Here is a 19,518-nt window from a genome sequence, read left to right as displayed (position 1 = left end):
AAACGAAGATTCCGCCGCAGATACAATATTGATCACTCAGAGTTTACAATGAGTAAAACAAAACGAGAGCAATTCCTCAAGAAAAAACTTTGTCGCTTAACATCCAGCACAAAACTATCGACCAAAGCTCTCTTTCGAATTGAATACTTCACACCACTTTAGAAATGTTGTGAGAAACTCGGAGAATAAAAGGGCACTTTTGGCAAGCAGTTGAATTAAATAGCCCTCATTTGACAAGTGGCACAGTAGCTCAGGTGTCATTTGTTTACTTGGGACATTGAACACATTTTAAAATTGACAGTACGAGCATCCACCACTCAAGCCAGAATGCTCAAACTTCTAGAAAATATCACAAACTCAGAACTTTGCTGGATTACTCAAATCTCAATGAGGCACTGTGCATGCCAAATAATCGATATATTTGACAGAATCTAACAGGGTCTGTTTTGAATTTTAACCAAAGGTTTGACAGAATGCCAGCTGCCACAATCCACAGTTGATTGGTCATGGATGGGATGTGGGCGGCCTGCAGAGTGGATCGATACTTGGCTGAATCCAAGGTGCATGGGGCTGCATTAGAATGGAAGAATGTGATTAGCAGAGTGCCTCATGGTAAGTGTTAGGAGCATGATTGTTTATGTTGTATGTAAATAATTTGGAAATGAAGATTTAAAACAAGGCTCACTCACTTTACAATGATACAAAGCTTCAAATAACAAGGAATGAATGGATCAAAAAGAAATACTTCGCAGTAAGTTGGCGAATGGGCTGACAAAAAGAACTGGGGCGTCATTCTCCGACCCCCCAGAGGGTCGGAGAATGCCCGTTGGCCGCCGTGAATCCCGCCCCCGCCCCCGCCGAAGTCTCCGAAGGGAGAAAAGTCGGCGGGGCGTTAATGGCGCCGCTGCCGCGGAGAATGTCACGGGTCTGCGCAAGGCAGCCGATTTTCGGCCTGCCGATATTCTCCCTTCCGGATGGGCCGAAGTCCCGTCGACGTGATGACCGTTCACGTCGACGTGAATCAAACCTCCTTTTCATCGGCGTGACGCGGTGCTCCAGGCTCACGCCGACCAGCGTGGAGGTGAGTGACGGCCTGGGGGGTTGGCTCTGGGCAAAAATGGCGTGGCCGCAGACTGATTGCGTGAGGAGAGGTGTGTCTCAGCTTGTGTGTGTGTGTGTGCGCGGGGGGGGGGGGTGGTTAGAGTAGGCTGGGCTCCGGGGGAGTGCCGGGAGGGGGTCCGTGCCGGGGTGGAGGTTGGGGGGGGGGGTCCGTGCCGGGGTGGAGGTTGGGGGTTGGGGGGGTTCCGTGCCGGGGTGGAGGTTGGGGATTGGGGGGGGTCCGTGCTGGGGTGGAGGTTGGGGGTTGGGGGGGGTCCGTGCTGGGGTGGAGGTTGGGGGTTGGGGGGGTTCCGTGCCGGGGTGGAGGTTGGGGGTTGGGGGGGGTCCGTGCTGGGGTGGAGGTTGGGGGTTGGGGGGGGTCCGTGCCGGGGTGGAGGTTGGGGGGGGTCCGTGCTGGGGTGGAGGTTGGGGGTTGGGGAGGGTCCGTGCTGGGGTGGAGGTTGGGGGGGGGGGGCCCGTGCCGGGGTGGAGGTTGGGGGAGGGGGTCCGTGCCGAGGAGGGTGATGGGAGGGCAAGTGAGTTGGTCCACCTGGCCAGGTGCCAGCCTCCAACAGTTGGACCCATGCGGTCCATGCCACCTGGCTGGGGGGAGGAGGGGATATGGGCAATGATGACATGTCGTCGTTCCCCTCCCCCCCACCAGGCCATCATGTTTTCAGATCATCCAGCGATGTTGGCCGCCGTGGTGGCAGCCGCTCATGTCTATGTTGCCCTGGATGAGGAGGAGGAGGAGGAGCGTGCCAGAGAGGCGGCGCAGGCTGCCGCAGAGGGGCAGGCGGCAGCCGCCCAGGCTGGAGGGACACCTGACCGACAGGACGAGGAGGGGGAGGAGGACGTCGCGGCCCCACGGCAACGGAGGCACCCGAGGGCGCCCCGTGTGTACCGGCCCCAGCAGTCATACCAGGACCTCACGGACCGGGAATGCAGGAGGAGACTCCGGATGAGCCGGGAAACCGTGGCACACATCTGCCACCTGCTGGCACACCTGTCACCGCGTGGCACTGGCGGGGGACACCCTCTCCCCGTGTCCGTCAAGGTTACGGTGGCCCTGAACTTTTATGCAACGGGGTCATTCCAGGCACCGAGTGGGGACCTGTCCGGCATATCGCAGACATCGGTGCACCGGTGCATCCGGGCAGTAACAGATGCCCTTTATGCCATGGCGCACCGCTACATCCGCTTCCCCGTGCAACGGGCCAGCCAAGATGCCCGGGCCGTGGGCTTCTCTGCCGTGGCCGGGTTCCCCATGGTCCAGGGCGCGATCGATGGGATGCACGTCGCCGTGCGGCCACCTGCAGATAACAGGGCCGTGTTCACTAATAGGAAGGGGACCTATTCGATGAACGTACAGGTGGTCTGCGACCACCGCATGATGATCCTGCACGTCTGCACCCGTCACCCAGGCAGTGTACACGACTCATTCGTGTTGTCGCGGTCATCCATCCCCGGCATGTACGAGGGACGCCATCCCCGGCTGAGGGGCTGGTTGCTGGGCGACAGGGGCTACCCATTGTGATCGTGGCTGATGACGCCTATACGGAGGCCACGCAATGAGGCGGAGAACCGCTACAATGATGCCCATGTAGCGACAAGGGGAGTGATCGAGAGGTGCTTTGGCGTGCTGAAGATGCGTTTCAGGTGCCTGGACCTCTCTGGGGGCGCCCTCCAGTATCGGTCAGATAGGGTCGGCCGCATCATTGTGGTGTGCTGCGTCCTGCACAACATAGCCCAGCAGAGGGGCGATGTGCCGCAGGCAGAGGAGGGCGGAGTGGAGGAGCAGCAGGAAGAGGCCCAGTCCTCCCCAGATGAGGGGGATGGGGGCAATGGTCAGGGCAGACGGGGTAGACACAGACGGGTGGCTGTCCACCGTTACCGGCTGGCCCAGCGGGCACGGGACAGACTGATAGACGCCCGCTTCACTGACTAGATGGGCGTGGGAATCGGGTAGTATGGCCACAGACCGCACACCATGGCAACAGCCGACCACCCACACCCCCCACCCATCCACCCACCCAGCACCCTCACCCCCCTCCCCAACCCCACCCACCCCACCCGCATGCACACCACCCCCCCCATTGCCGATCCAACGGCGGCACAACGGGCCGGGCTCACACAGTTGCGGGTGGACGCGTGTCTATCGCAGGCCATGGAGGATGATGACAACCCGCCCTGTGATGAGCTCCTGGCTCTACATCGTTGGACTATGTCTGACCCATGGCCACAGTACCACCTCCACCCGGACCATCCCTGCATGCGGCTGTGACACTGCAGCGCACGGTCCCGTCCTCTGCCCGGGGGATGTTGATGGCGGCCCAGGGGGAAGGGGGCAGACTCACCTGGGGCTGAGGTAAGACCACCCCTCACACACACACTTGCGCTCAACGTACATGACACGCCCGCACACTTTGGACAGAGCACAAAGGCAGCTTCGGTAGGTGTAACATTGACTTTAATAACCAAAGGAGTTCATGCACGTGCCCTAGCCCCTAAAACTCATCTAGCCCTGCACCCGTGCCAACTTACTCAGTGTCTAATTATTTGGCCTTACGGGCCCTTTGACTACGTCTACGTGGTTCCCCAGACGGTACAGCAGAACTGGAGGTGGACTCCTGTGATTCCTGCCCTCTGACACTGGATTCCTTTGGCGGCCGTTTCCTGGGGCGTCCTGGCCTAGATGGGCCAGGCTGCGGCTCGGGCGACTGGGATGGCGAGCTGCCAGCCTGTCCTGCCCATTGCCCACCCGATGCACCTGGGACGGAAGGGGGGGGAGTCCGAGGTGTCGCGGTGTACCGGGACCTCCCCTACAGAGGGAGCCGGGACGGACCACACCACCTCCTCCTCCCTCGGGGTGCCCGATGGCCCCCAGGCCTCTACATGGGTGGGGGATGCGAACGGACTGGCCATCCGACGCCCCCCCGACATCTGGCGCTGCCAGTCCTGGAGGCCCGTGCTGGTATCGACAGGGGTCTGCAGGTTTGCAGCCATGGAGCCCAGGGTGTTGGCAAATCCTGTCTGTGACAGTGCGACGCCGGCTCGCACATGGCCACTGGCGCCGATGCCCTCAGCGATGGCCTGCTGAGACTGGGCCATGGCCTGCAGAGACTGGGCCATGGCCTGCTGAGACTGGGCCATGGCCTGCTGAGACTGGGCAATGGCCTGCAGAGACTGGGCTATGGCGTTGAGCGCCTCTGCCATCTGGCGCTGGCACTGGCTCATGGCCTCCTGTGAGAGGGCAGCCATTTCCTGGGCCACAGACGCCGCCTGCACGGAAGGCCCCAGGCCTCGCAAACCGTTCCCCATGTCTGACACCGTCGCAACCATTGCCTCCACCGCGGACGCCACCCGTGCGGTGTCAGCCTGGGTGGCACGCATGACCGGGACCACTCCCAGCTCCTGGACGCGGGTGGACTCCTCCACCTGCGACCGCAGCCGCCGCAAGCCGCCCGTCACCCTCTTCGCTCGTCTCCGGGTCGGTGGTTGCATCGGATCTATGTGTGGGTGTGGTAACTGCAGGAACCCGGGATCCATCTGGGCGGCAGATGTTCGCGTGGCCTGGGCTGCCCTCCGACCGCCCGGTCCCTCTGCTGCTCCTACCTCCACCTGCTGTACCGGGACGGCTGTGTTGTGCGCACCAGTGAGTGTACCAGACGCCTCATCACTAAAGTGCCCAACCGTGGTGAGTGTTTCTGCGATGGTGGAGGGTGTTGGTGACAGCAGTGGCGTTGTGTCGTGCTCTTCGTCCCACTCTGAGTCCATGGCACTTTGGGGTGGGGGTTCGTCTCCACCCATCCACTCTGAGTCACTGTCCGGTATTTCGTCTTCCTGGGTAGTGCTGTCCCGGGTAGTGCTGTCCCGGGTAGGGGTGTCCTGGGTAGGGGTGTCCTGGGTAGTGGTGTCCTGGGTAGTGGTGTCCTGGGTAGTGGTGTCCTGGGTAGTGGTGTCCTGGCTCGGATGTGACGGGGGCCTGTGGCTGCCCCCCTCATCGCTGGGTGGTCGCTCCCGCACGTGACGGGGGTGTCGTCTCCCTGTTGTTCCAGGTCTCTCCGTCTCCCGTGGTGTGTGAGGGGCATCCTGCGGGCGTCGCATGCTGGAGGGTCCGGGTCTCTCCGTCTCCCGCGGTCTCCGAGGGGCATCCTGCGGGCGTCGCATGCTGGAGGGTCCGGGTCTCTCCGTCTCCCGTGGTCTCCGAGGGGCATCCTGCGGGCGTCGCATGCTGGAGGGTCCGGGTCTCTCCGTCTCCCGTGGTCTCCGAGGGGCATCCTGCGGGCGTCGCATGCTGGAGGGTGCGGGTCTCTCCGTCTCCTGTGGTCTCCGAGGGGCATCCTGCGGGCGGTGTGCATCTGCAGGGATGGGTGCCTGGACGTTTGGTCCTGCGATACACAATGAAGCATGCATGGTTAGGCATCAGGCAGTGATCAGGTGATACGGGGGAGGGGGATATAGGGGAGGGGGGATATGGGGACGGGCTGTCGGTGGCTCACTTGCTGGTGGGCCCCCGACCTCTGCATCAGCAACCTCCCGGTCCTCAGGTCTGCCAGCCAGTTCCAGGGCCCTTTCCTCGTGTACGGTCAGTGGCCTCTCATCAGCGGGCCCTCCTCCAGTCCTCACATGCTCCCTATTGTTGTGTGCGCGCTTCTCCTGTGGGGGGGGGGGGGGTGGTGGCAGGGGTAAAAGGCAACAGTGTTAGGCAGGTATATGATTGCACGCCATCGGTTGCGCGTGCATTGCAGAGGTTAAGTTTAGGGCTGGATTCCCTTGGGGATATGGGGGATATGGGGGAGGGGGGGATATGGGGGAGGGAGGGATATGGGGGATATGGGGGAGGGGGAGATATGGGGGATATGGGGGATGTGGGGGAGGGGGGATATGGGGGAGGGGGGATATGGGGGATATGGGGGAGGGGGGATATGGGGGAGGGGGGATATGGGGGATATGGGGGAGGGGGGATATGGGGGAGGGGGGATATGGTGGATATGGGGGAGGGGGGATATGGGGAGGGGGGATATGGTGGAAAAGGGGAGGGTGGGATATGGGGAGGCTCACCCTGCCTGCTCTGACGAGGTCGTTCACCTTCTTGTGGCACTGGGTGCCTGTCCGTGGTGTCAGGGCCACAGCGGTGACGGCCTCTGCCACTTCCCTCCACAGACGCCGGCTGTGGCGTGGGGCAACTCTGCGGCCGTGCCCGGGATACAGGGCGTCCCTCCTCTGCTCCACCGCGTCCAGGAGCGCCTCCACATCGCGTGACCCGAACCTCGGGGCTGAGCGACGGCCAGCCATCCAGTCGGGTGTTGCAGTCGGGTGTTCCGGTCGGGTGGGGGGGAGCAGCGCGGCCTTATGAGCTGTCACGCCGTGCAGCGCGTATGACGCTGCACGGCGTGAACCACTGCGCAAGCGCGGATCCCGTTACGTCGCTGCTAGCCCATTTCAGGCCGGAGACTATCGACCCATTTTTCTGACGTGACGCAAGTGGGATTTGCGCCGTTTTTTGCGCCGATCGGCGGACTTTCCGCCGATAACGGAGAATTTCGCCCCTGTTGTTTAATCGAGAGCAATGGAAGATGGTAAGTGAGGTACCCTCAATAACGACGCTAAGAGTGTAAACGGTAAAGAAGGCTTTATTAGACTAAGAACTATGCTAGAGCTGAGACATGTGCTGACTGCTGCACAGCCTATGAGGCAGCCCTTTGTATATGGCTCACAGATGGGCGGAGCCAGAGGCGGAGTCCCCAGGGTTCCAAGCCCAGTCTTAAAGGGGACATCAAGCGGGTGCCATATCCCGGAGGGAAACCGTATCTTGCCTGCCGTCGGGGTACTCAACGTAGGCGTAACTGGGGTTGGCGTGGAGCAGTCGGACCTTTTCGACCAGGAGGTCCGTTTTATGGCTCCTCACGTGCCTCCGGAGAAGAACAGGTCCCGGAGCCATCAGCCAAGGTGGAAGCGAGACCCCGGAGGTAGACTTCCTGGGGAAGACAAACAATCGGTTGTGAGGGGTCTCATTCGTGGCCGTGCAGAGGACTGACCTAATGGAGTGTAGCGCATCGGGTAGGACCTCCTGCCAGCGGGTGGTTGGGAGACTTCTCGACCGCAGGGCCAGAAGGACAGCCTTCCACACTGTCGCGTTCTCCCTCTCCACCTGCCCGTTTCCCCGCGGGTTATAACTGGTCGTTCTGCTCGAGGTGATGCCTTTGCTGAGCAGATACTGACGCAGTTCATCGCTCATGAACGATGTACCCCGGTCGCTGTGGATATAAGCGGGGAAACCGAACAGGGTGAAGATGCTGTGCAGTGCCTTAATCACAGTGGCTGAGGTCATGTCGGGGCAGGGAATGCCGAATGGGAAACGGGAGAACTCATCGATCACGGTGAGGAAATAGGCATAGCGATATCTGGACGGGAGGGGCCCCTTGAAGTCCACGCTCAATCGCTCAAAGGGACCCGAGGCCTTCACGAGCCGAACCTTGTCTGGCCGGTAGAAGTGCGGTTTGCACTCCGCACAGACCTGGCAGGCCCTGACCATGGCCTTGACCTCCTTGGTTGAGTAAGGTAGGTTGCGGGACTTGATAAAATGGACGAGCCAGGTAACCCCCGGGTGGCAGAGGTCATTGTGGATGGCGTGCAGGCGGTCCTCCTGCGCGTTGGCGCATGTGCTGCGGGACAGGGCATCTGGGGGCTCGTTGAGCTCCCCTGGATGATACTTGATATCGTACGTGTAGGTGGAGAGTTCAATCCTCCACCTCAAAATTTTATCGATTTTTATTTTGCCCCGTTGCGTGTTATCGAACATATAGGCGACTGACCGTTGGTCAGTGACGAGGGTAAACCTCCTACCGGCGAGGTAGTGTCTCCAGCGCCGCACAGCCTCCACAATGGCTTGTGCCTCCTTTTCGACTGCAGAGTGTCGAACATCGGAGGCGGTGAGGGTTCGGGAGAAGGACGCTACTGGTTTGCCTTCCTGATTGAGGGTAGCAGCCAGGGCGATGTCTGATGCATCGCTCTCTACCTGGAAAGGGATGGTTTCGTCCACCGCGTGCATAGTGGCCTTGATGATGTCGGCCTTGATGCAGTTGAAGGCCAATTGAGCCTCAGCCAAGAGGGGAAAAATGGTGGTCTTTATGAGTGGGCGGGCTTTGACCGCATGCGTGGGGACCCACTGGGCGTAATAAGAGAAAAGCCCCAAGCACCGTTTGAGGGCCTTGAGGCTGCAGGGGAGAGGGAGTTCCTTAAGGGGGCGCATGTGGTCGGGACCGGGACCTAGGACCCCGTCGTCCTCGTTTTAGGTCAGGTTAAGGGCTCGGGCGGTCTGGAGGAACTTTTCGAGGTTAGCGTCATGGTCCTGCTGGTCATGGCCGCAGATGGTGACATTGTCCAAGTACGGGTATGTAGCCCGCAAACCATACTGGTCCACCATTTGGTCCATCGCCCTTTGAAAGAAGGAAACCCCATTTGTGACACCGAAGGGGACCCTAAGGAAGTGGAAGAGCCGGCCGGCTGCTTCGAAGGCAGTATAGGGGCGGTCTTTTGGTCGGATGGGGAGCTGGTGGTAGGCGGATTTGAGGTCGACCGTGGAAAAGACTCGGTATTGGGCGATGCGATTTACCATTTCCGCGATGCGAGGAAGGGCGTACACATCAAGCTGCATGAATCGGTTTATGGTCTGGCTATAATCCACGACCATCCGTTTCTTCTCCCCGGATCGGACTACCACCACTTGCGCTCTCCAAGGGCTGTTGCTAGCTTCGATGACCCCCTCTCCCAGTAAGCGCTGGACCTCTGACTTGATAAAAGCCATATCTTGGGCACTGTAGCGCCGGCTCCTTGTGGCGACGGGCTTACAGTCGGGAGTGAGGTTCGCGAATAGCGAGGGGGGTGCGACTTTCAGTGTCGCAAGGCAGCACACCGTGAGGGGGGCAAGGGTCCGCCGAACTTCAGTGTCAGGCTTCGGTGGCTGCACTGGAAATCCAGTCCGAGAAGCAGGGGGGCACAGAGGTGAGGGAGGATATAAAATTTAAAATGGGTGTATTTGGCGCCCTGGATCGAGAGATCCGCAATACAATACCCCTTGATTTGTCCCGAGTGGGACCCGGATGCGAGGGCTATGGTTTGGGATGCAGGATGGGTGCGTAGGGAGCAGCGCCTTACCATTTCAGGGTGGATAAAGCTCTCCGTGCTCCCGGAGTCGAAGAGGCATGCAATGTTGACCTGGACCTGCATCATAGAGTTCTGCAGGTGATTTGGCCGAGTTTGGTCGAGGGTGATCGCACCCACTCACGGGTAGTCGGAGTCCTCTGCCAAGTCGGACTCGTAAAATGGTCGCCACCATCGGTCGCACGTGTCGGGTCGAGAAGATGGCCGCCGACAAGATGGCCGCTCCCATGATTCGCATGAGGCTGATGACGCGTCAGAAGGGGCGTGTTGGGTCGGTGCGCAGCAGCATTGCGAGGCCTGCGTGCCTGAGAGCATGATTTTCGGGCCGGCTGTTCTTTGTTTTTCTGGCCCCTGGGTCTGGCCAGGCAGTCCCTCGCAAAATGCCCTTTCTTCCCGCAGTTGCTGCAGATCGCGGAGCGGGCTGGGCAGCGTGGGTGTGGGTGCTGGCCCTGCCCGCAGAAGTAGCATGGTGGGCCTCCATGGTGAGCGGGTCGCCGCGTGGCGCAGGCCTGTAATACGGCTGAGTCTGAGGAAGTCCGGGGGGGGGGGCTCGCAGAGTCCGCGGGGTACGTACCCAAGTTATGTCACGCCACCTCCAGCGAGGAGGCGAGTGTTAGCGTGTCCTGGAGGTCATTTGCCCCGTTTTCGAGCAGCCGCTGCCGGATGTAGGTATAGCGGATGCCGGACACGAAAGCGTCTCTGATGTGCAGGTTCATATGGACTTCCCCTGTCACATCCTGATGGTCACAGTCCCTGGCAAGCGCGGTGAGTTTCTCGACGAATTTGTCTAACGATTGCCCTGAGCGCTGCCGGCAGGTAGAGAGCAGATGCTTGGTGTGTACCTCGTTGATGGGTTTGACAAACCGCTTGCGGAGTAACTCGACCGCCTCTTCATAAATCGACGCCTTTTCGAGCGTGGCGGAGATTCTGTGACTCACCCAGGCGTGGAGTAGACGCAGCTTGCGTGGCCCCAGGATGGGAGTCTCTGCGGAGTCCAGGTAGGCCTCGAAGCACCGCAGCCAGTATTTAAAAATTTCCTTCACCTCCGGTGTCCGTGCTTCCAGATTGAGCTTCTCTGGTTTTCGGCCTGCGTCCATCCTGAATCTAGTTGAGCCTAATAAATTGAGATACCCTCAATAACGACGCTTAGAGTGTAAATGGTAAAGAAGGCTTTATTAGACTAAGAACTATGCTAGAGCTGAGACATGTGCTGACTGCTGCACAGCCCATGAGGCAGCCCTTTATATATGGCTCACAGATGGGCGGAGCCAGAGGCGGAGTCCCCAGGGTTCCAAGCCCAGTCTTAAAGGGGACATCACCTTACATGATGATAAGGCAGTAACCGTTCATCACAGTAAGACTGGGGAAGGGGAATAGCAGCTAACTCACGTTTTAAAAACAAGAATGATAGAATAGCAAGAGGCAGTGGTGTACAATTTTCTTTTTCTTCATTTATGGGATGTGGAATCGCTGGTTAGCCAACATTTATTGCCCATCCCCAGTTGCTCTTCAGAAGGTGGCAGTGAGTTGCCTTCTTGAATGCTGCAGTCCTTGAGGTATAGGTACAAAGGCTGTTAGGGAGCGGGTTCCAGGATGTTGCCTCAGTGACAGTGAAGGTGCGGCGATATATTTCCAAGTCAGGGTGGTGAGTAATTGGAGAGGAACCTCCAGGTGGTGGGGTTCCCAGGTATCTGCTGCTCTTGTCCTTCTAGATGGTAGTCGTCATAGATTTGGAAGGTGTGGTCTATGGAGCCTTGGCGAGTTACTGCAGTGCGTCTTGTAGATAGTACACACGGCTGCCACAGGTTTGTCAGTGGTGGAGGGTTTGAATGTTTTTGGAAGGGGGAGCAATCAAGCGGGCTGCTTTATCCTGGATGGTGTCGAGCTTCTTGAGAGTTGTTGGAGCTGCACTTATCCAGGCAAGTGGAGAGTATTCCATTACACTCCTGACTTGTGCTTTATAGATGGGGGTCAGGAGATGAGTTATTTGCCTTGGATTCCTAGCCTTTGACCTGCCCTGGTAGCTCAGTATTAATGTGGCTAGTCCAGTCCAGTTTCTGATCAATGGTAACCCCCAAGATGTTGATTGTGGGGATTCGGTGATGGTAATTACATTGAATGTCATGGGGCGGTGGTTAGATTATCTCTTTTAAGAGATGGTCATTGGCTGGCACTTGTGTGGCGCAAATGCAATTTGCCACTTGTCAGCCCAAGCCTGGATATTGTCCAGGTCTTATTGCATTTGGACATGGACTGCTTCATTATCTGAGGAGTCACAAATGGTGCTGAACATTGTGCAGTCATCCGCAAACATCTCCACTTCTGTCCTTATGATGGAAGGGAGGTCATTGATGAAGCAGCTGGAGATGGTTGGGCCTAGGACAGATGAAAGTTTTGTCTAGCAGCTGAACATTTGTTCAGTCATTCCTGCAGATTGCATTTCCAATTGAGATTACTGGAGTTCCAAGATCTCAAAATGTAAAATGCAGTTGAAGACATTCCAACACAGCAGAGAGAGTGGGCAAGGTTTCTAGAAAAATAACTTCACCGGACTGAGAGTTAAGGAGCTGAAAATGATAAAGAAAAATTACTGAACAGCACAAAATTCATCCTATTCCCTAAAAACATTATGCGCCTGCTTTTTACTCCAATTTTATTGCCGTCTGCCTTCCTGTTTTATCACCATTACCTCCTGTCTCTCAGTTCAGTGAATATATACAGGTCAGGGTAGGTGAGAAGTGGCAAGATAGAGCTGAAACACCGAGTAAAGAGTGATTCTCAAACATATTTGAACCATTGGCCTCCTGTAGGGAAGCTCAGGGCTCTTGACATTGGCACCACAATATGAGGCAGGGGTTCGGGATTGACAATTCAGTTTTGAATGCAATAATAGAAGAATTGATGTGTGTAGTATGGTACTATCATTTGCCATCCACACAGTGTCCCAGATCTTTTGTGGCCTCTCAAATACTGAGGTCAATGACACTTTGGAAAGACTGCTAAAGACTAGGGAAGAATGGGAAGTACAGCTAGTTATTGTGGTTGATGTGGAAACCAACAATATAGGCAAGGTCTCAAATCCTGCAAAAATATTGAAGAGGTTCAGGAATACATTTAGAATCAGGTGCAAAAATTAATCTCCAGCTTATTCACCAAACCATGATGTAGTATAGCAAAGGGCAGGAAGATTAAAGATCTCAGCATGTGGCTAAATATGTGGTGTCAGAAAGTTATGTTAATGAAAATGCAGAGGAAATTCGAAGCAATTAAAATGTTACAATAAGATATAGATTTGATAACCCTAACAGAAGTTTGGCTACTTAATGATTTGAATTGGGAAATAAATACAATAAATTATTGTATTTGTTAGAATGGATAGAGAAGGTGGAAAAGCTTGGCAATCTTGATGACAGAGAGAAAGCATGATGTGCTAAAGGGGCACCACCAGCAGTGCCCTCAAACTCTTCCTCCTACACGATGCCGCCTCCATCTGCCCCCACACCGACCCCTCCTCCACCGCCCATTTCCTCACCGTTGCATGTTCGCCGCCCAATAATAATTCATCAAACCCGGCAATGTCAACCCCTCCTCGCCCCTTCTCCAGGAACACCGTCCTCACGGACGGGGTCTTCCCCGCCCACGCAAACCCCGAAATTACCTCGTTCACCTTTCTGAAAAAGGACTTGGCAACAAAGGCGGGAAGGTTCTGGAACATGAACAAGAACCTGAGCAACATTTTAACCCTCTGCACACGCCCAGCCAGTGACAGTGACGACACATCCCACCTCTTGAAATCCATCTTCATACCTTCCACCTGTCGTGCCAAGTTTAATTTGTGTAGCTGGGTCCAACTCCGCGCGACCTAGATTCCCAGACACTGAAAACTCTCCCCCACCACCGGAACGGCAACTCCCCTAACCTCCTCTCCTGCCCTCTAGCATTAGTCGGGAATACCTCGCTCGTCCCCATGTTAAATTTATACCCCAACAACCGACCAAATTCCCTCAAGGTCTCCATAATCCTTTCAATACTGCCAAGCGGGTCCTAGATGTATGACGACAGATCATCCACATATCGCAAAACTCAGTGCTCAACACCCCTGCCCCACCTGCTCAATCCCTTTCCAACCCCTCAACGCCTGAAGCACCATTGCCAACAGCTCTATCGCCAAGGCAAAAATAAATGGGGAGAGTGGGCACCCCTGCCTTGACCCCAATTCAGCCCGAAGTACTCCAAACTCATCCTGTTCATGCTAATGCTCGCCAACGGTGCCCTAGACAACAATCGAAACCAGTCACGAACCCCTGGCCAAACCCGAACTGATCCAATACTTCCAATAAATACGTCCACTCCACCCAATCAAAGGCCTTCTCTGCATTCATTGCCACTACTACCACCTCCTGCCCCTCCGAGGGCATCATAATAACATCTCATCCCCAACACTGCCCCAGGTGGGGGCTCCAACCCATACCCCTTCCTGTAGAAGGCCTCAAATACCCCATTCACCCTCTCTGGGTCCGTCACCACCCTATCCCCCTCATCCCTCACCCTACCAATCTCCCTCACTGCTGCCTGCTTCCTCAGCTAATGGGTCAACATCCTACTTGCCTTTTCCCCATACTTACACACTGCCCTTTTCACCCTCTGCAACCATTCTAATGCCTTCCTCGTGGACACTAACCCAAACTCCATCTGGAGCCTCAGTCTCTCCTTTAACAACCCGTCCTCTGACTTCACCGAATACCTCCGATCCACCCTCAGAATCTCCTCCACCAGCCTTGTCTTCTCCTCTCATTTCCTGTGCGCCAGGATCAAAATAAATTCACCCCTAACTACCGCCTTAAGTGCCTCCCACAGCGTGGCGTCCATGACCACGTCCGTCATTCAGCTCCACACAGCCCCAAATGGTGACCCTCATCCACTCACACACACCCTCATCTGCCAAGAGCCCCACATCTAACCTCCACAGCGGCCATTGGGCATCCCTCTGAATCATCCACAAATCCACCCAGTGCAGCACGTGGTCGAAAACTAAAATCGGCGAGTATTCCGAGTCAACCACCCTTACCAGCAGCGACCTATCCATCACAAAAAAGTCGATCCGGGAGTACACCCGGCGCACATTTGAGAAGTATGAGAACTCCTTCGCCCTCGACCTTGCAAACCTCAATGCCATCCATGAACCCCCTAGCTATCGCCGACACACTCAACAATTTAGGACTCGACCGATCCAACCTCAAATCTAAGTCTGTATTGAAATCGTCCCCCATAACCAGCCTATGCGTGTCCAGGTCTGGGATCCTCCCTAACACCTGCCGCATAAAGTCCCAATTCGGGGCATACAGATTCACCAGGACACCGGCATCCCCTCCAATTTCCCACTAACCATCGTATACCTATCCCCTGGATCGACCACAATGCTCGCCACCTCAAAAAACACTCTCTTACTAACCAACACCGCCACCCCACTCGTCCTTCATATCTAACCCCAAGTGGAATACCTACCCCATCCTTCCCTTCCTCAGCCTCGTTTGATCCCTCAACTTCAGGTGCGTCTCTTGCAAGAACACAACATCCACCTTCAAGTTCCTCAAGTACACGAAAACATGCAACCGTTTAGGCATTTGAACTTTAGACATTGTAACCCCTGGGGGGCGGTTTAGTTCACTTGGCTAGACAGCTGGTTTGTGATGCAGAGCAAGGCCAGCAGCATGCGTTCAATTCCCGTAGCAGCTGAGGTTATTCATGAAGACCCTGCCTTCTCAACCTTTCCCCTCACTTGAGATGTGATGAATCTCAGGTAAAATCACCACCAGTCAGCTCTCCCCTGCAAAGGGGAAAGTGGTCAACTGGGACTGTGACAACTTTACCTTATCTTTACTTGTTTAAGTATGGACATGTGTGAAATAATCTCACAGCCACTTGTGAAATTCACATATCTCATTGTTAAAAGATAAACAAAAAAATATAGACAATTTGTCTCCATGTTTCAGTGAAATTAAAACTCAATGGGTGATCGATGAATGTGAAAAGGAACCATCGACCTTTTATTCCATTGTGATGCCCCTCATCCAAACATGAATAACTTCTCCACTGTCGGGATTCTCTGTTACGCAGCAGCGCACCCATGCCCGGGGACTTCCTGTTGGCGTGGGGCTGCCCATAATGGTAAATCCCATTGGCTGGTTAGCGGGATGCAGAATCCCGTTTTCCGGCGGGGGCACCAGAAAACTGGTGCAGCAGGACAGAAAATTCCACCTAAGCTGTTTATTGGTCTAAAAAGTCAACCTATTTAGAAAAAGACTTTGGACTTGTAACAGGTCACATGTTGAGGCATCCATGTTTGTTGCCTGCTTTTATAACAGCAAGAATCAACTCTTCAGAGACAGAGACCAGCAGAAATCCATCAGAGTAGTTGCAAGTAACAGCCATACCTTGGAAGTGAAAGGAGAACTGTCTCCAATCTGTTCTAACTTCATTTTCACCTGCGACCTAACTGCGGCCTGGAAATTCAACTACAAGAAGACTGCGAATCACCTCCTTTTCAAGACCTTCACTCCAGCCAAACCATCAATTCATTGAAGGACCAACAGGCCTGCTGCAAAAGTGACTGAAATAATCCCAAATTGTAATACAATTCTTTTTTTTCTTCTATATCTAATCTTTCTTTGAATGTTCGTGTTTGTAGGACTTCATGTTTTTAAACCACCGGGCAGGTAGGGGATGATAAATAACCTTACTGATTTAAAAACTCACAAAACAATTTGTTGCTGCGATTATTTAAATTTGGTTAATCACTCTGAGGGTAAGAATATACACACTGCACATACAAAACACTTTGATCATGGACACATTCTGTCAATGACAATCCTAATTTGGGGAGGGAAATGGAAAAGGAAATCTATGGACAATATAGGGAGACGGATGAGTTGGGATAACCAAACCTGTTCCATGTGATTGCCTGTTCTTTGACTGTGAGAGGGAGGGCGAAAGGGAAATGGCATTTCCAGAATTGTGCGCAGAATTCAAGCAGCATGATTATATTCCTCAAGCAAGCGACAACATGGGAAAATTAATAGCATGTTAACATCATCAGTAATGCACAAATTGGTCTGCAAATCCAATGGATTCAGAGACGTGCCATGAGTTGCAAATCTCCAGGCATTGCTGGTTGATTTACAAAAGGCACCTTGTCCTTAGCCTCCCTGTTATTTTTAAGAACTTGCAGGATTTATGCATTAACGACACAGTAAAATAGAAAGTTAGGGCTGAAATGTAAAAGTGTAAGTACCTTTGTAACAATGTGATCATGGTTACTGCAAAGCCAGTCAAGCTCTCTGGCATAGAAAGGGAACAATTTGAACCGTTCAATTTAACTCCTACATTGTAAACTGGGGGATTTAGCAATTTTAAAAATGTCAGCTTCTTTCTCCCAGTTTTGTTCTGTCTCTCTTTTCTCTCTCTCTCTTAATCTGATTTTATTTTACCTTTTTCATTTGATTAGATTGGACTCTGACCCTCTTACCTTTTCCACTGCTGCTTTGTTTCTCTGTCATCCTCAAAATTCATTGGTTAAGGAGATAGCCCCAGATGACCTTGCTGACTTGCATTCCCAGCTGCAAATAAATGCTATGTTGATGCGTGCAGAAATACGACTGACAGACAGGACAAGCCACAAGATACCCCACCCCCAGTGAGATCTACCCAACAGCATTGAGATAGTTCTTTCCTCAAGACCAAGCAGGCTGGAAAGTATTACAATACTACGGCTTTGTTAACACCGCAGAATAATAATTCACTACCAATGCAATAGCAGGAACTTAGACAAATATTTTACATGTTATTATTAATAGTAATGCGGGCAGCACGGTGGCGCAATTGGTTAGAACTGCTGCCTCACGGCGCCGAGGTCCCAGGTTCGATCCCGGCTCTGGATCACTGTCCGGGTGGAACTTGCACATTCTCCCCGTGTTTGCATGGGTCCCGCCCTCACAACCCAAAAATGTGCAGGCGAGGTGGATTGGCCACGCTAAATTTCCCCTTAATTGGAAAAAATGAATTTGCTATTCTACTTATACAATTTTTAAAAATTAATAATAATGTGGTTAGCACTGCTGCCTATGGCGCTGAGGACTCGGGTTCGATCCCGGCCCTGGGTCACTGTCCGTGTGGAGTTTGCACAATCTCCCCATGTCTGCGTGGATTTCACCCCCACAACCCAAAGATAGGTGGATTGGCCAGGCTACAATTGCTGTTTAATTGGAAGAAAATAATTGGGTACTCCACATTTATCAAAAACAAATTTTAAAAATAAAAAGTAAAAAAATATTAATAATAATATAGTAACAGCAATGTTACTTTTATTAATAATAACTAAGGCCAATGTTTTTTAAACAATCTCCATAAGAAACAGATTAAAAACTCTTTATGTAACACCTCACTTCATCAACCGAATCACAATGTCAATCCAGCAACACACATGAATAATTTGCAATATTCTACTGTACTTAAAAGGCATTATTCTTTCTAAGGCCCCTCCAGCATCTTCAGTTCTGAAGTGAATAATGTTATTCTATTCTCTACGGAGGAGCCACCTAGTCCACACTGCAACAGCTAACCAAGGGTAAACGGCCATCTCAAATGGGAGGGTTGGCAAGTGATGGCAGAAGAGAATCTTTTGGTGAGGGGCGCCTAGCAGATCAGGGTTTAGAGTTCACTTTGGAGTGTCCAACTGCAGACAAAGCAATCTCCTACCAAAATGCAGGAAGGTATGCAACAGCAGTTAAGCGGATGCATCAGACATACAACACATGCAGAGCTTTCATGTCTCTACCATTAAATCAACACCTAGCAAAGGATAATGGTTCTCTAATGAAGTAAGCCTTTGACTACTTCTTTGCCAGTTTGCATCCTGTAGTATCGAGCTAGACATTGACATAGCTACTCTATGTATCAATATGACTGAATTATAGGCCGCAAAATTCAGCTCTGACGCTCCATTGGTGTTGGTGCTACGAAAATCTGGAGCAGATTAGTACACAGGTTGCTGGATTTTCTGTGAGAGGCCTGTGAGCACTGTTATCTGCTGCCATGTTGGCAGCAGGCTGAACTGCCAAGGAAACAAATGCCTTGCATGGCAACAACTAGAGGTCTCCAAATTTCATACTGTGCTTCCAATGCCACACTCAGATACTGGATGTTTTTGCCTTTGCCTTTGCTGGGTCTGCTTGTGCTGTCAGGAATTGGCCACAATTCCAAGCTCCGAGTTCTGAATGAAGCTCTGTGCCAAGCTGGAGACAGACTCATCCATGCTCTTTTGACAGAAACAATACGCTTTGTGGCAATGCACCAAGCGTCTCCATGTACCTGCATTCCCCTGTGTGCCACCTCATCAAATTCCTCATCTGAGTTCTTTGCAGCTGAATACATCTGCGATTTTGCGCTTCAGTGAGATGGTACACGTGCCATCCTATCCTGTACCCGCAGCCTATTGCCAGTCGTGCCCAATGAATCACAATCTGCAATCATGACTCTATACACTCGTCCAAAGTACATCCAATGCCAGTATTTGAGCTGAATGTCAGATCAAGTAACAGCTCCTTCATCAGAGGACTGCTCTTGATCGCATTCAGCACAATGAGGCCACACTAGTTGGCAAGATAGCACGTCTTGCATATCTGAGAGACAAAATGCAAAAAGGAGGGTGAGGTAATGGAAGGGTCAGTGTTTTGGAAGACAAGTTGTCCATGGTCTTCTGAACAGCAGCAATGATTATTGGATTACTGATACGTCCCTCAATTCTCCCAGATGGACGCCACTGTGAAATTTTTCTGGGACCATTCATAAGAACATAGGAACCAGGAGCAGGAGTAGGCCATATGGCCCCTCGAACCTGCTCCACCATTCAATGAGATCATGGCTGATCTTTTGTGGACTCAGCTCCACTTTCCTGCCCGAACACCATAACCCTTAATTCCTTTATTCTTCAAAAAACTATCTATCTTTAGCTTGAAAACATTTAATGAAGGAGCGTCTACTGCTTCACTGGGCAAGGAATTCCACAGATTCACAACCCTTTGGGAGAAGAAGTTCCTCCTAAACTCAGTCCTAAATCTACTTCCCCTTATTTTGAGGCTATGCCCCCTAGTTCTGCTTTCACCCGCCAGTGGAAACAACCTGCCCGCATCTATCCTATCTATTCCCTTCATAATTTTATATGTTTCTATAAGATCCCTCCTCATCCTTCTAAATTCC

General features: G+C 53.3%; 1 long non-coding RNA gene across 1 annotated transcript in view; it reads left to right on the top strand.

The window, feature by feature from the left end:
- The first annotated feature begins 486 nt into the window (after window positions 1–486).
- Window positions 487–19,518, top strand: part of LOC140407771 (uncharacterized) — a 55,846-nt gene continuing 36,814 nt past the window's right edge. The window contains exon 1 of the long non-coding RNA XR_011939791.1: window positions 487–612. This is a non-coding gene — a long non-coding RNA (uncharacterized lncRNA). The remainder of the gene's footprint in view (window positions 613–19,518) is intronic.

The sequence above is a fragment of the Scyliorhinus torazame genome, chromosome 2 (assembly GCF_047496885.1).
Source record: "Scyliorhinus torazame isolate Kashiwa2021f chromosome 2, sScyTor2.1, whole genome shotgun sequence".
Lineage (NCBI taxonomy): Eukaryota > Metazoa > Chordata > Chondrichthyes > Carcharhiniformes > Scyliorhinidae > Scyliorhinus > Scyliorhinus torazame.
The sequence above is the reverse complement of the archived record's forward strand: the minus strand, read 5'-3'. Positions and strand labels throughout refer to the sequence as shown.